Consider the following 16,776-nt stretch of genomic DNA (forward strand, 5'->3'; position numbering starts at 1 on the left):
CCCCGGTCTCAGAAGTCTCATTTGTCTATTGTATACTTGAAGAAGCAGGACTCTTGCACTATTGTAGGAGGTTTTCAAGACGGAACCACACTGGTTGCCACCTCATCCCTTCCTCTGAAGGTCTTGTTCAAGGAATGGATTTGTATTTATTTATGCTGGGTCAGTGAAGAGTGCGTGACAGCTGTTTCTCTGATTGGTGATGAAGTGTGAATAGCTCTTGAATCTCTCATACTCTAAACTGTCCATATGTCTGCAGAAAACATTGTTGGCTATGTTTCACATGCACAGAATAAAGTAAATTTTACTTACTTGGTGTAGACAATTTATTGAGGATTAGAAGGCTGGAAGGTGCAGTATAGAATATGCAAAACTAAGTAAACGGTTGATAAGGATAAGTCATCCAATCTCCAGATGACAGAGTATATCAAGCTCAAAGTCTTGATTTGCATAAGGCTTTAAATTTGCAGGGCTTGAGGTGAGGGGAAAAATTGGGGCATCATCTTGCACTGGTATCTTGTGTATTACACTTGGTTTTGGGCTATAACTCTTTTAATTTCTTAGGTATCTGTATGTTGTCATCTGTCCCAAGCAGTAACTACGATCTTAAGCATTATGCTGGAGTAACGGGTGACTTCGTGTTCCTTAAATAATAATAATCCAGACAGTCCTGTATTGAGAATGATTTTTCAATGCTCCTTCAAACTTTGTTGACCAACACAATGAGGATACCACATGGAGACAGGCTATGCTCACAAAGCAGGGTGGAAGGGAGAACAATCAGTTCCTGAAGTTTTAAGTTTGATAGCATCCTGAAGATTCTCTAAAAATCAGTGGCATGGTGTTCTGGGTTTCTGTGTTTTTGGGATTTTGGGTTTGGGTTTGTTTTTTTGGTGGTGGTTTTTGTGGTTTATTTTTGTTTGTTTGTTTTTAAGAGGACATCAGTAATTGCACCGATCTATAATTCTTATGTTATGAAGTTCTTCAAAATTGCAAAAGGGTAAATGCAATGCAACTGTGGTCATGATGGAACTGAAGGATCAAGGTCCTGTATGACAACCAGTAGCAGTTTGTTGAGATGTGATGTACTAAGGAAAAGAGAATGGGTAACCCTCTCCATAAACTGAGGTAATAGGTTTCTTTTTGCCTTTGCAATAGTTTTACCAGAAACCCTAATAAACAGCAAAGTAGATTTCATACTGTGCCTGACAAGAGATTTTCAAGTCTATTTCCACTGCAGGTGGGAAATAGACTGGATACAATAGTTTGCTATGTGTTTTGTAATTCTGAAAATTTCTTCTGTTAGCTTCCTTTCTTTAGTCTGTAGGAATAGACTAAATCATACCTAGGCACTACTTATGTCTTCCTGGTATCTTGGGTACTATTGTGGAATGCCTGTATAGAAAATCCTGTAATATTTTTCTCTAAAAGCTTCTCTGGATTGTTGTTACACTCAATTAAATACATCATCTACTTCTTTATGTTGCACATCAGCTTCTTTGTAATGTTGGGGGTTTCTAAACTCATTTCTCTGCAACACTTCTTGAAAGTGAACATTATAAAGGCTTACCATTTGGATATTGGTATAAATTGTTATTTCATCCAGAAGGAAAGTTTCCTTACCTTCGTAACTGTAGCATGCAATATAGTAAGGCCTAGGCCTTTCTGAATGATTTCTGAAATGTAAATCCATCTGAACTTTTTATTCAGTATATACCTGGGTAAGTATATCAAGAATTGTCTTGTGCCAGCCAACTTAGTCTGGAGCATCCCTGCACACCAAGTTTAATGTCTCAGGGTTTTCTTTGGAGTAAACCAAAGATCTAATTGAAAAATTTGTGGTGATTTCTACATAAGGTGATACCATACTGTCTTGTGGTGAGATGGTTTTTTGTGTATTTCAAGGCAGCTCTTAATGCACTGGTGCCTGATTTTGAGAAATGGGTCCTGTCACTATTGAGAGTTTGCCACAGGGTAAAGCATTCATGTAATTCTTTCTTTCTTATATTTGCAAAGTATTATGGCAGAATTTGGCCTCTGGAAAGGAATCCTACTGCATGGTCTGCACCAGAATGCTGTTTCTCTCTGCCATAGAATTTATTTCTTGTGTTTTGTCTCAACAGTAGTTAAATGTGTGGGTACATACTAAAGGTGGGTACTAATCTTGCTTAGGCCATGCATTAATTGCATTTGTTTTAGTGTGTATCATTATCTGTTTTACCTTACTTTATATAGTATCAAATACCTTATTAATTGCAGCTTTTCATTTAAAAGAGCAGGGTTCCATCAGCATTTACATTTTCATTCTTATGGGGTTTTTTATAGCAAAGATACTGCATTAAAAATAACGTGGATAAAAGGAAGTGAGAACTTGCTAGCTTTTGTCTGGAAGTTAAAACTTACAAATTCTTACAAAATACTCCTTTCAAATTTAAATTTTTTTATCTAAGGTATTTTTTGTTAATTTTCTTTTTTCTAAACACATTTGTGTAATGACATTAAATTTACCTGATACAGTTACAGAGATCAAAGGACACAACTAGTCAAAAAAATTCAAGAAAGATGCTTCCCATTCTGCACAGTTAATTTGCTTCCTATCTGTCTCTAATAAGTTACACTTCTGACTACCTTTTATTGCAGGACAGTGGCACAATTTTGCAACAAGTTGAAAAGAACATGTATTTCTACCATTTTGTAGAAGTAAAAAAAATACTTAAGGATTTATACAGCAAATTAAACCTGTATTAAACCAGTAATTTCTTAAATTATTTTTCTCTTGGAACAAGAACTACCTTAGACTTGCATGAAGCCAAACTGCAAGAGCAGAGAAGAGAAATTGTCTGTACCCAGCATTCATACAGGAAAAAAGAGTTCCCCCTCTCCCAGCCCCAGAAAAAAGAAAGGTTCAGAAGTTACCAGTACTGCAAACATGACTCAGTACACAACATAAAGGGCTTATTGTGGTCAATGGGAGCGGTAATAAAGCATTGCCTACATATGCTTCTAAGTATAGAATCTCATGAATGGAAACATTAAAAGCAAGGGCAACTGGCAGCATTGTCACTCAAATGATTATTTTTAGAGGATTACCAATGCTTCCAGTCTGTTGTTAGTACTACCTCTTGCCAGCACACACAAGCTTCATTCTGTTTGCCCAGTTTTTTAAGTGACAGCTCTTAGAACAACAAGATTCTGTTACTTCTAAGGACCATAACAAAACAGCTTCAAAACAGGTGGAGTGTAATTGAGTAAGCAATAGGTATTTTATTAGCTGAAAATACAGAATCCATGCATGTTACACCTACATTAAATGTAATTGAAGTCCTCAGTTTCACCTACAAAATACCCATTTCCAAGAGGCTTACTGTGCAAGAAGTTTATTGTATATTATGCATGTTAGAGCAACAAGCACTGTGACTTTCTCAGAGGACAGCAATGAACAAATAGTATAACAAGGTATTTGAGTGAGACAAATCACATCAATATTAGATGAAGTTGGTTAAAGTTGTTTGACTTCACATCATTTTGCAGTCCTGCCAAAATTAAGACCCTACCTCTTAGTAAAGTTTTTTTTGAGTCTGATAACAAAATTATAAATTATTGGCTGTAATGAAGCACAAATGTTGTCATGTACATAAACTGAAAAAAAAAGCTGGACTAAATTCTATTGCTATATGAAGGTATAATACAGTAGACAGATTAGTAGCAGTTCTAACTGTAATTTTTTTTAAAATGAGCAGTCAGTGCAACATTCTCCCATTAATGATATAACTCCCACCTTATCCTGCACCATCACCAAATCCTAAATTTGCCATTATGTCCTGGCTATGCCAGGACAATGGGAATTTGGGAGTTAGAGGAGCCATAGGATATTTTGAGAATTCATGCAAATGCCCTAACTGGATATTTTTGCTAAATGTTGCTGCGTAACACATTGAGCCAGACCTTTCCCAGCCATCCAATAATTTACCAAAAGCACTAGTTTTGTGATGGTTGAATGTTGCTGAATTTGACAATTTAAGCAAAAGTAAACCCCGACATAATTTGAGAAGTTCAGTGTTCATTTAATGAGAGAATAGGACCAGTCTATTACTTGGAACAATTAAAAAAATGCTTTAAAAAGGCAAGGTCTAGGGCAGATCTGTACATCTCTGAATATCTCTGAAAGTTTAGACAAGAACAGTGCTTCCATGCCTTCATAGAAGTTAGGGAAACATCCCCATGTCTGACAGTGTTTTGATTTTTCAAAGCCATATTAAGATAAAGCATAAGCAAACTACAGGGCACTGCATCTTTACAGACTGATTTGCAAATCTTGGGACAGTTTTACCTATCTTGCTACACATTAAGTTCACTATGGAACCCAGTGTATTACTGATTTTTATATAACACATTTGATAAAAGAAAAACAAAATACTTAATTTTCATGTCCAACTGGCCTTAACTTCAAGATGTAAAAGGACTAATTCCTGATTTCTCTGGGATCTTGTCTGCTACTTGTAAGGGTGGCAGTAGGTATGATTAGGTACATTCTCTCACAAGCATGACTGCAAATAAATGTGGCTGCTATGGACACAGATGTACAAACCGGTCACATTACTGGTGTCACTGGTTATGTTTCAAGTGTTGCTGTAATCTTTGCCTGCACTGAGAAGCACTAATGAGAATGCAAAGCATTTCAAGATGTATGTGATCCTCTCATACAGCACTGTCAGTGGAAGTAGCATCGTGTTTGGGCTTGTTTGAAGGCCTTTTGTGTAGTCGAAATGCTATCAGTAAAGCAAAACCCCAAAAACCCCAGGCTTGTAAACAGGAATTTAATCTTATAGAATCTAGTGCTTCCTTAGCCTGTAATTACACTTTGGCTTTCCCATACTTCTCTCCTGAGCAAAGGCAGTGTAGTCTCATCAGGTAGAAATGCCTACTAATGCAGAAATGGGCCATTTATAAATGTCTGTGTGCTTTGTAATGGAAAACCAATAAACCATGATCTTCAGCTTGCTAGTTCTGTTATTATTCTTGCTGATTTATCAAACTTTAGTAACCTTTGTCTTCATTGCTGTACTCATTAGGTGTGAATCCCTGGCTCACCTGAATTATCCTGGTTTTCTCCTACCATTTTATGCTCTGCGCTTAAGAAGTAATCCAAATCTTGTTGGGTTTTGGGTTGGTTTTTGGTTTTTTTTAATCTGGAAAAAACATAGGATATTTGATAAGTTTCCAGTGTTCATAATGGGTGATGAACTTGTATGAAGTATCTGTGCATGTACTTACACAAAGTTTATGCAGTAACTATACATATTAGCTAGATAGGCATAAATATGCAACATCACATTTTCTGTAGTTGTAAGAAGGTAAGATGGCTGTACGGAAAGCCACATTTGTGTCAAAATGGAAAATTATGGAAATAGCTGTCACAAATTAAATGTGCAAATTAAAAGTAGGGACTTGGGGCTATTTTATGCAGTTTTGGATACATGAACTATGCTAATGAGTGAAGTTTTCTGAATGTGCAGTACGACTCCTAATACTTACTTGAAGTAATTTACCAGTATAATTTTAAAGTTTCACTAGCATTGTTCAAAGGGTAAAGCATTTATTTACACATGCCTTTACTGTTCCCAGTACTGATGTATGTGGTACACGTGTGTGTCACAATGGCAGCAAGTGATTGCTGGGAAATACAATACTACCTGCAAAGTAATCTAAATTTTGGTCAACTAATAAAGAAACAGCGTTGATATCTTTAATAAAAGGAGACCTAGATGGAGGCTGGTAATTGCAAAATCAGCTCATCTTTCTGGTTGGGTTCACTTTGTATTCTAAAAAAATGATACTTGTTAAAGGAGATGAGGACCTAGAGGTTTCTCAATGTCCTTATACCAACAGTGATGGAATTCAATATATGCTGACAAGTGCAAGTTCTAGTTCACTTAATTTAGATTCTTGAAGTGATTGTGTGATTCATCTGGTTTAGGGAATTCACATTTTAGACATGAGTCATTAAAGACAGTGTGTTAGTGTGAGTTGTTAAAATTCATTGCTTATGAGACCTTGTTGGAGCATAAGAAGTAAATGGTTTTCTATTACCTAAGAAAACTCTTCACGGTATTTACTTACAGTTTGTTTTGTCTTGGTTTGTTCATGCCTCTCATTCCTTGTACTACCTAGTGATAAATTGATTTAGTCATTTGTCTGTCATACGTTGTAGTTAAAAACCTACTTTTATAGTTACAGTTCTGCACCTGTCATTGGGGAGAGCAATGGTCTGACTACACTTAGGTTCATTAATAATACTGGGTTTTAATCAAATATAATCCCAAACTCCTGGGTTTTGCTTTTAATGATTGGAAAGATATTATTTAAAAAAATTAAGTGACCCATTCGTCTGGTACTAAGCTATTAGAGGCTTTTATTCAGTTGAATGACTGACTAATGTAAATAATGCATTGTTCACTTTTTATTGTTATTTTATGAGCACTCTATTAACTTCATTATGCTTTAACTTCAGTATAAAATATCATCCAAGTTCTTTAATAAATAAATAGTACAGCTACAAAGAAACTTTATAGAACTCTGAAACAGAATTCTGGAAGAGGCTGTAAAATATCCGGTCTTAGAGATACTCAAAAGGAAACCAAGCAACCTGCTAATTCGAAAGTCAGATCCACCTTCAAAGTTGGTCCTGCTTTAAGGAGACAAGGAAGGTGGTGGAGCAGACCTTCAGAACTCCTTTCCAATTAGTTCTGCAAATCTCCTACTTCTTAAATATATCACTGGGTATTTTCTTTGGGGATTTATTTTTGATTTGGTTGGCTTGTCACACCAAAGTGTGTTGAGGGGTGGAAACTAATTTCTTGATGATTTTTTTTAAAACCACAATTCTTATAATAAAATATATTAGTAAAAGTTAGAGTATTATGATTTTTTGCAAGTCAATGTGAAAGTGCTGATTTATTTTTTTCTGAATCTGAGGTTAAAAATGACAAAGTGGAATATCTTCAAGTGTCCTGCACTCATGTACAGACCAAATGGAGTAAGTAATAATAAGAATAAATAATAATACCCACTGAGGTATTTATGCAGGCGTTTAGGCATTTATTTTCAAACTGAATACTGAATCAATCACTCCTGTTAACAACTTGCATACTGAAACTCGCTTGCTGGGCAAGTCATGACACTCTTATTATTTAATAATGGAGTAGAGTGAAAGAGTACATACAAACAGTGCATCTTGTTTTCAAAACCTGAGAAGTTTTTAGGTTGTATTAAGCTGCTTTTACTGGAGGTACTGAGTAGCCTTTATCCTGTATCTCAGCAGTAGCAGGAGAAACACCCTCAAACGTAAGGGTGCGGTAAATCTAAAGAAGTGACTGCTAATTTACTTGCAGTTTAGTTGTTCGTATATGTAGAGCTACTAGCATATAGGAAATGTTAAAAAAGCAAAATACACATATGAACTTAAAATTATTATCAAATATATTAACCTTTGTTTTATAAAATATGTTTATATATGTAGTAAATTTTGGGATAAAATCTGCTCTTTTGTGTTCAGTTTTCTTCCAGCTACATTCTGTTTGCAGCACAAAATGTATATCAAGATACAAGACCTCTGAGATGATACATGTATCTCAAGATATGTTTTTAAACTAAGACTTTGTCTATTTAATAATAGCAATGTTATAAAAATGTTAGGTATTGAAATAAAAGCAGAGATTGGGGATTTTAGAGGCTTGTTGGAATTACATCTGTCTGATGCAGAAAAGTTCACAAAACTTGCCTCGTAATCTGATGCTGACATTCACTGGATGAATTTTTCTCTGGGTGCTCTGATGCATGTGCTATAATGTTGGGTTGTTCTTCAAACTACATTGTAAGTAAAGCAAAAATGACATGACATAAAATTATGAGGAAAAACCCCAAGAACAAACATATGAAAAAAACCCCACAAACTTCTGTGGACAGCACCATCATGATTCAGCATCTGAATGAACTTCACTCATGCAAAACTTTGTAGTAGCCTAATGAAAAGTACTTGCATTATTATCCATTGCTACACTATAGCAGAAGACTGCAAAAGAAATTGTATTACACAGTGTACTTCTGTCCTCAGTTCTTAAATTAAATTAAGGGGTAAGGAATCTCAGAATCAGAAAACAAAACAATGGAGGAATGAGAAGGGGAGGATTGTACCACTGCTGAATACAGGGTATGTATAAAACTCGCATAGCAAAGGTTGAGTTCCCAACATATGTTTAAACAAGTTATAAATGTCATATTAGTGTTCTGTTAGTATGAATAAAATCTTGCTATCACTTAGATACTCACAATGCAGCTCTGCCACTAGATGTCATGATGTGTATTTGGTGTGTAAATTGTCTACAATATGCAAGCTTACTACCAAAATTCACCTGGGCTCTGTGCTTTTAGAGTATTCCTCTACCATGCTTGGGAACATCTTTTTTCTTTTCTCAGTACTGATCCGCCTCTTGGTAACAAGTAATAATTAAAAAAAAGTTTCTCATATAATAGCAGATACTGCAGGCAATATGAGCTCTAGATTCATTCTGATCCTGACTTATCTGTTGTTTTTTAAAATTCCATTTGCTATGACTAATGTTATAACTCTCATACCTATCATTAAAACTTAGTTGTGTACCAGAAAGATATAGATCTTTGCCCCCTCAAAATATCTAGTTTTGTTTCTGAGCCTGAGGAATTTTGTTACTGCAGTCCTGCAAATCAGGTAGGAAGATGATTGCTTTGAGTTCTGATGCTTCTACCTGGCTTTTGCATATATTTAAAACTTCTTTGTTTTACTTGAGCCAATCAAGAAAACAGATTTTTACAAAATAAGTTAGATTGTGGATTAAACTCAGAAATCTTTTATTAATGAACAATAAACTTTTGATTACTTTGAGATAAAGATTTGAATGTTATCTTTTTCATGCTAAAGATGGTCAGAAATTAATTTCTTTGATTTCTCCCCCTTATTCTTCTATTAATTTCTAATTTAAACAAGGAAACACTTTAGACTTTAATCTCAATACAGAAGCATTTTGTTTTTGTTACTGCCTTTTTAAATTTTTTTCTGTCTAGTTCTGCCTTCTGTAAGGGATGTGCAAACCTGAAACATGGCAACAGGATAAATATGGTGGCAAAACCAAAGACGGTTGGTTTTGGTTGGAAAGGCACAGAAACAAGTTTACCCCAGGGCTTTATGCAGCTGAGTCCTGGCACTGTTTAAGGAGGAGAGGGTTTGTGTCCACCTGCTGAAGGAGGAGGTTTCAGCAATGGACCGTGGAACCTCCATAGCTGAATCTCCACAGCTGCACTCCCTGGACCTCGTTCCTTCAGCCTTCCTCCAGGCAGCGCCCAGCATCAGCTATCTGCCCTAATTATAGACAGAAGAAAATTTTAACATAAATCATGTTTATGAGTTTTTATCTTTCCCTGAAAACAGCTCTCTCGGAGGGGAAAAGTGAGAGGGGAAGAACGTTGGAGAGTTAGTGGTCCAAGCTAGAGTGAGGTGAGTAAAACCAGATAGGGAAAATAAAATCAAGCCTCTTCCCAGTGTGCTGTGGTGGCTGCCCCCTTGTCCCTGTATTTCTGTCAGCCCTTATTTTCTTTTTCCTCGCCTGAAGTCTCGCTGCCCGCAGCCCGCTCTCTCCGGGCGCGCCAGGAGCGGTGCAGACAGCGGCGCTCAGGAGCGGCCGAGAGGGGGCAGAGCACACGCGCCAGGCCCATCTCAACCCCACTCACGGACCGGCGCAGACCCCGCGCCGCTGCTCTCCGCGGCCCCCGGGTCGGGGCTTCCTCCTCCGCGGTGCCTCCTCCTCCCGTGTGGCGAGGCCCGGCCCCGGCCCCGGCCCGGCCCGGCCCGGCCCCGGCCCCGGCCCGGCGGGGAAAGGTGAGCGCGGGGTGCCGGGGCCCGCCGGGGCTGGGGGCGGGCGGAGGGCGCAGGGCCCCTCGCCGCCGCTGGGGGCGCTGCGCGCCGCCGGGCCGGGGCCGGGGCCGGGCCGCGGACGGGGCCATTCGCGCGGCGGGCGCGGGGGGAGCGCGGCGCCGGGAGCGCTCGGGGAGCGCCCGGGGGCGGCGGGCGCGGCGGGGGCGGTGGCGGGGGGGGGCGGAGGGGAGCTGCGGGGGGCGACGCCCGGCGCGGGGGCGGCGGGGCGGGGCGGCGGCGCCGGCGGGAGGGCGGGGGGGGCGCAGTGGTTGGGGCCGGCGGCGGCCGCCGCGGCGGCGGGGTCAGTTCTCTTTAGTGTTTGCCGATGTTGGAGGCGTCTCCAAAGTGTCCCCGGGAAGCAGGTAACCAGGAGGGAGGGAAGGGGGCGGCTTCAGCCGAGATGTCCTAGTCTCCGTCCTGGCTTCGCGCTCCTCCCGCCGCCGCGGCGGCTCCCGGGCGAGGGCTCTGCCGGCGTCCCCCGCCTCCCCGGGGCCGTGCGGGCGCTGCTGCGCCACGGCGCCGCCGGCCCGCTCCGCTCCGGCGGGGGGCGGCGGCGGCGCCGACCCTGCCATCCGCCCCGGGCCCCCCGTCCGCCGCCAGCCGCCCGCCGACGAGGGGCGCAGGAGGAGGGCGGGGGCACAGGTGGGCAGCGCTGCCGCCCCCGGGGGCCGCGGGGAAGCCCCCTGCGGATCCCCTCCGCAGCTCCCAGCGGCTCCCCGCACACGGGTCCGGCTGCCGGCGGCGGTCTCTGCGCCAAGGCCGGGCCGCGGCCGGGCCGTGCGGCGGGGCCGAGCTCGGCGGGGACCGCGCCCGGCCTGCCCTGCCCCAGTCCCCGGGAAGGAGTTCTGTGCGACCCGAACTTGCTCCTCGTCCTCTGTCCCGCCCGGCCCTGCCGCGGTGCGCGGCCTCGGGGGCGCACAGGGGCCGCTCCGCCACCGGCGGGGCGAGGGGCGCCCGGCACTGCTCGCCCGGTCAGCGGCGCGGACCTCACAGCTCAGCCGCCTGTGTTTGTACGTGTTAGTCTGCCCTCTCTGTGCCCGTCTTGCGCTGCCCCCGAACTTCGGACAGGGCCTCAAACTTTGCCATCAGTGTTGGGCTCTCCCACTCCCAAAATGGATGTCGGCATCTCCTCCAGCGATGGGCAGCGGAGCCGTTTACCGGCCTTCGCCCAGCACGAGGGTTTGGGGGCCGTCGTTGAGGTGGGACCCAGAGAATCACTGCTGTAAAGTTGCCTAGTCCAGGCTTCTCATGGCCTGGGTGGCATCTTCCTAGCGTTCAGGTGTCTGGTGGGAAAAAGTTCGTCTTGATTGCAGCCAGGCCTGGAAGTCACAGCCATTCCTTGCTGGGGAAGTGTGGGCTGCTTGGGCTTAGCTGTGAGGGTGAATCCTGCAGCAAAGCTGTTTGCCTTGTAGTGCTCAGGGTCCCACCTGACAAGTCAGTGATACCCAAGCAAAAAATGTCCCTGCAGTGTATCTGGCTGGTGTTGCCTTACGCCAGCAAGCTGTTCCTGTGAATACTAAGACGTAAACTTCTCAAGCCATGTTTGGAATGCTCCCTGTGCAACTACCATGGTACTAAAAAAGAGTTTGTGCTGTACAAGAGTAGATAAAGTGCTGCTGCTGCTGCTGTTATTGCCCTCTCTTTGCATGCAATACTGTCTTGAGCAGTAGTGAGGGATGTGTATGAGTAACTGCAGTGTTGCAAGGCACAAGGAAGGCTGTTTGCTCTGCCATAGCTTCGGGTGGTTGAACTGTGCTTCTGTCAGGGAGCATATGTTGCTGTATCACCAGTGGCATTGAGCTGCATAGGAGTAAGGTCTTCCTTGGTTGTGTGGTAATTCCAGGTTAGCAGTCTACACCAGTGAAGTAATACTAGTGCATATAAGCCATTTGCCAAGTACAAGGAGGTTCTGTATAGGCTTTGTTGTGACATTGCTGCTTATGTAAACAGTGCCAGGCTGACAGATTTCTGAATGAAATCTTTTTTTTCTAGAAAGTCAGCAGCAGTGTAAGATTTCCAGTACCGATTTCCAGCCGCTGAACCTTAGCTTTGACCTAGAAGAACTCAGAGAGAGACATAGAGATTTCTGCTCCTGCCAGTCTTTGCAATGATTCCTATGGCTGCCAGCTAGGGTCAGGATTGAGGCTGCCTGCTTGTTTGTAGTTTTTGAGGGGAAGGGACAGCTCAGATCTTGTTTTCTTTGCAGACAACTTTTCAGCCATGTTGTTCAGTTTGGGTTCTGCTCAGGTTGTTCAGCCTGGAGCCAAAGTCTTTATGTATCTTTTTGCCAGCTCAACCTACCTTGTTCCCCAAGAATTACATAAAAATAATAATAAAGCTGACTAATCTTAGATTCTGATTTAAAATAGTAGATTGTAAAAAAATGTTTTAATTTTACTTGCAGAAGAGCCTGATCAGAGGTGTTTTAATGACTGGACCAGGTATAAATAAGCATTTAACACCATCAGCCTATTCTTTGGGGGCAAAGGTTTGATATTCCTCCACAGCTTTGTAAACTCTAACTCTGGTTTACATTGGTGTGGATGTGGGAAGTGAACAGGATACTATGTGTTTTAATTGTAAAGTGTTGTGACAAATGACCTTGGGAAGGTTAGGCAACAAGCCATAGTGAAGCAGATCCTCCGATTCCAAGACTGGGTCTCTAGCCATTAGGAAAGATGCACCTGTCATGCTCTGTCTTGACAGTTTGTTTTGACCTACCCAAAATACATAGCTATTGATTTGTTACTCTTTGAAAACTCTTAAAAACTCCCATCAATTATATCCAGTCCTTCACCCCAAAATACATCTTCTTATGGTATTATTCTATCGGAGAGCTGGCCTTATAAAGGAAGAGTTTTAGTGGGGTTTGCTGCCATTTTTTTGGCATATATTTGATAGATATGGACACAGATTTTTTCTGATCGGAGTGCAAAGTATCCATTTCCTCATGCAGGTGTGTTGGGGAAGGACCTAAGACTGCATTTTTTCAGGATAACTGAAACAACATAACTTCTGTTAATGAGCCACCAGAGCTCCACTTTTCCTTCCACTGCTTACATTTATTTTCTATCACCAACAGCAAAATCTAACAAATAGGAAAAGAGGCCTTTCTTTTGCCAGAACCTATTATTTTGCATTTCTAATCTTTGGATCACACATAGCCGGTATTTTTCACAATAGTTCTTGAGTTCTCTCTCCTCTGAAAAGGAGAAAGAAAGACAGGGGGTTCCATTTGGTTGAGGGGCATAAAGAGCACAAGGCAGGGGTCCTGTGGAGGCAGGTCAGGGAATTGGGCTGGCAGTTTTGCTCAGGAAGGAAAGGATAGTAAATGAGAGGGAATGCAACTGGTGGGTGTACATTACAAACTCTGTGAAGAGAGAAAATTTAACCTATGTGTAGTGTAGTTAACACACATATATAATTAATATATATATTAAAAGTCAAGGGCCCTGCATTTAGAGGGTCTGCTCATTGTCAGCACTGAGTCACAATCACCATTATCCAGAGTGTATTTGCATTAAAAGATCAAGAGTTCAGTAAGAACTCATCTGAGGGATGTCTTCTCAGGCGTTGTTCTGGAAAATATTTAGAATAAAAAAATTGCTTGTCACAACCCCTAATGTAGAAATTAATTTTGAAAAACCGTCTCTGGTAGTGTAACACTAAAGTCACATCTATGTCTGTAAATGCTAAAGTTTGTTCATGCTTCATCTCAAGAGTAAGTGTTTTGTGGTTTGGGTTTAGTTTTGTGGGTGTTTTTTGTTAAACTGGTAGTTTTTGGAGTGTTTCCCCATAATGAAGTGTGCCATACTCTATCTTTGCATTTGCTTTAGTCAACTACACATCTATACAGTGCATCACAAGAATGTTAAAAATTTATTTCTATTTAACCAAATAAAATCAAATTATGAAATTTATTTTTTTTCTGGTAAATCACACTGTTTTTCATATTTAATTACTAATATTGTGACTCCACCATGCTTCTGTATCCCCATAATCTTCTAATTCAGTCACCATTAAAATGGTGGGAGGGGGCACTTTTTAGACTGGTTGGAACTCAGGCTTTGAGCTCAGATCCCCGTTGGTGTTTGGGGAGGTTCCTGGTTATAACCAGCAGCTAATTGTTATATCAAGCGTGGATTAACCTCCTGTCCTTAGATTCTGGGAGAAGCTAGCTTACTAAAGTTTTTACTGTAGTAGCACATGCTCACTTGACTGGTATATTTACAGTCTTATCTTTTGGAAACTTCCAAAGAATCACAGTGGTCCAACTTCCAGTTTTGCTGCCTGCCAGATTTGAGGAGGCTGTTTTGCCTCCAGGCTAAAGGAAATGTTTTTGAGTGTAGAACACCAGATTTTCTTGAAAACAATGAAAATGGTCACCTGTTGGATCAAGAGATGAGTAACCTACTTTTTATTGCTTTTGCTAGTCTTAGTTTCTTATTTTTTGCACCTGTTAGGTATTTGGGGTTCCCAGTTTCTCCTACAATGATCCCAGTTTAAAAAAAGCATTGTTACATGGATATAAGGAAATATCAGTATACTAAATGTGCAGATTGATATCAGTAGCTGGAATTGTCTGGATAAGTAACTGTCTGCAAGTGATAGAGAACTTTTTCCATGTCACCCAGATGCCACATCCATGCAACTAAATCATTTTGAAGGATGAAATCAAGATAAAGTTGTTCCCAAGGTGGAAAAGTAGGTGTGGTAGAGGGCAATATTGGGTCACTTAGAAGTACACCCAGTTGTTCTGATACAAACAAAATAATAATGAAATAATACTTGGTAGTACCTTTGGCTTTGTTAGACAAGGTAAGAACAAGAAACAATCTAAAATTCCATGTTAACTGTTCATTTGTTTCTTTGACTTTTTTCCCCTTCTGCTGATCCTTCTTTAGTCCTGGATATGATGTTGCTTTTTTTGTTCCAGACCATGGAAAATATTTTCTCTGCTTTTTGTTTCAGGCTGGTGTCTCTGATAGTATTTGAGCCTGCCTGCTTTGAGTAGTGTTTCATCTCTAATGACAGTGTCCATTCAAGGGGGTATTTTGGTTAGGAGTATATACACAAGAGACATTCCTTTTGTACCTGTTTAGGGCCTAGGAATTGTAATGAATGGCTCCAGAGGGATTTTCTTGAAAACCCTTCTGACCCTCTGAGAATTCAGTGCAAGACACTTACTAGTCTTGTATTAAATGAGTGTCCAGCTTCTGCATGGCAGCTAAGGCTGCCTCATCTTTGTGTAAGGGAATGAGAAGTTTGTCCTGGATCAGGAGTCAGTTAAAGCTCTCCCTGTTTTTGCAGAGGCATCTCTTAACATTCCCTCTTAGCTGAATCTACTGGGTTAGGTATGGGGCTTGACCTCTTCAGAAGGGAGAGTGGCCCACATTGTCTTTTCTTCACCCCTTTTCAACTGGCCAATTTTTATTACTTAGAGCCTTAAGCAAGTGAAAACTGACTGAAGATGCCAGGACTGGATCAATTTTCCACAGACTTGGTGGAGCTGCCAAGGACATGTCATGAGGACATTCTGGATCTGGACTTTCAGGCAACCATAAGTATTTGACAAGTCCCACGAGAAGAATTTAATATTTAATTAAATTCTTCTGCTATTACATTACAAGGTTCTTCTGAAAATGGCCATTCCACCAATTACTGTCGGTGGCAATTGACCAGAGGAGATGGCTTTGGAGGCCTTTTCTCTTTCCAGGGTGCCATTAAGCTACCTGTAAAACTTCATCTCCCTTTCTGGTTCTCCTCAACGCAGTCAGAGCCCCTCGATACTTTGTAACACAGATTACAGTAGGCATGAGAGCAAGCGGCTGCTGTAGCTGGTGAAACTTCAGTTATTAAATGTATTTAAAGTATTTTAAATGACATGTAAACATCAACTTCCCCATCCTGGATTTGAAATTGTTTCTTTTCTTGGACACGATAGTAATTTGAATATTTCCAAGGTTTTTAAACCAATCCTGTGCTCACTAGGAATTTTGACATTAACACCAAAAAGAAGTGATTTTATTTACTGTTATTGCAAATACTGGTGCTGTTTACCTTTGCTCAGGTATCTCATAGCTGACAGGAGCATGGGAGACATAGGTACTGTCAGACAAATATACCTGATCTATCCCCAAGATAGGACAGGACAGGGCACTGCAGGTGAACAGGGTTAGCTGAGGCAGTTCTATTTCCAGGGCCTGCTCTGCTTTTGAATGTGGTGTCTTTGCTGTTGTGCTGGATTGCTCCATGGCTCTGGGTCAGCACTTCTACCTAAGCTTCTGCTATGTGTCATTGCAACCTAGACAGCCTTTGGATGACCCTTGGGCTAGGAGCACAACCCTTTGTTAACAAGGAACATTCATTTTTACAGGGGGTTAGACTGTTAGGCATATGTTTGTAGCCTAATATTGGAGATCCTAGAAAATGGGGTCCTGTTTCCCTTTTGAAGTACTCTTTTTAAGTTTGATTTTGATTTGGAAGGTAAAGAGCAGGACTCTTAGTAGTGAACAGAAGAGTTAGCTCCCTGCAAGTTCAAAAGCAAGTTTGTTCTTTTACGCTACTTTAGGGTGGTTCCAGAGTCACAAAAGCTAACTTTACCCTGCTGAGTCTAATGGCCCTGGAGCCCTGAAAGTACAGTAAGTGGTAAGAAAGACATTCCTTTGAAGGGCAGCTCAGCATGATCCATCCATCTGTCCGTCCTCTAGGTGGTTGTGAGTCTATGATACAGCATTGCCATTCCTAATAAATGCAAACTTCTTTTTCGCTTTTGCTCAATTCCAGGTACTCTTTCCTAGTATATGAAATCATTTCATGTCACCAGTGCATCA

The 16,776-nt window shown here is 41.5% G+C and overlaps 1 protein-coding gene and 2 long non-coding RNA genes across 25 annotated transcripts in view; 1 reads left to right on the forward strand and 2 right to left on the reverse strand.

Annotated features, from left to right (window-relative positions):
* Positions 1–5,088: 5,088 nt before the first annotated feature.
* Positions 5,089–6,627, reverse strand: LOC111924644 (uncharacterized). Its single transcript, XR_002861762.2, has 2 exons — positions 6,118–6,627; positions 5,089–5,186 (listed from the first exon to the last, which is right to left on the reverse strand). It is a non-coding gene; the product is annotated as an uncharacterized LOC111924644 (long non-coding RNA).
* Positions 6,628–7,777: 1,150 nt separating this feature from the next.
* Positions 7,778–9,297, reverse strand: LOC147655416 (uncharacterized). Its single transcript, XR_015285663.1, has 2 exons — positions 9,207–9,297; positions 7,778–7,863 (listed from the first exon to the last, which is right to left on the reverse strand). It is a non-coding gene; the product is annotated as an uncharacterized LOC147655416 (long non-coding RNA).
* Positions 9,298–9,688: 391 nt separating this feature from the next.
* The window catches only part of STAU2 (staufen double-stranded RNA binding protein 2), a 172,129-nt gene continuing 165,041 nt past the window's right edge, over positions 9,689–16,776 (forward strand). For 6 of the 23 annotated variants that reach the window (XM_086884631.1, XM_086884658.1, XM_086884743.1 and 3 more), the window contains exon 1: positions 10,205–10,305. The gene's annotated coding sequence lies outside the window, so the exon portion shown is untranslated. Of the gene's footprint in view, positions 9,908–10,204; positions 10,306–10,661; positions 11,515–12,347; positions 12,385–16,776 lie in introns of those variants that run through there. The other 17 variants (XM_086884685.1, XM_086884756.1, XM_086884642.1 and 14 more) reach the window with 15 other exon arrangements.

The sequence above is a fragment of the Cyanistes caeruleus genome, chromosome 1 (assembly GCF_971803275.1).
Source record: "Cyanistes caeruleus chromosome 1, bCyaCae1.hap1.1, whole genome shotgun sequence".
Classification (NCBI taxonomy): Eukaryota; Metazoa; Chordata; class Aves; order Passeriformes; family Paridae; genus Cyanistes; species Cyanistes caeruleus.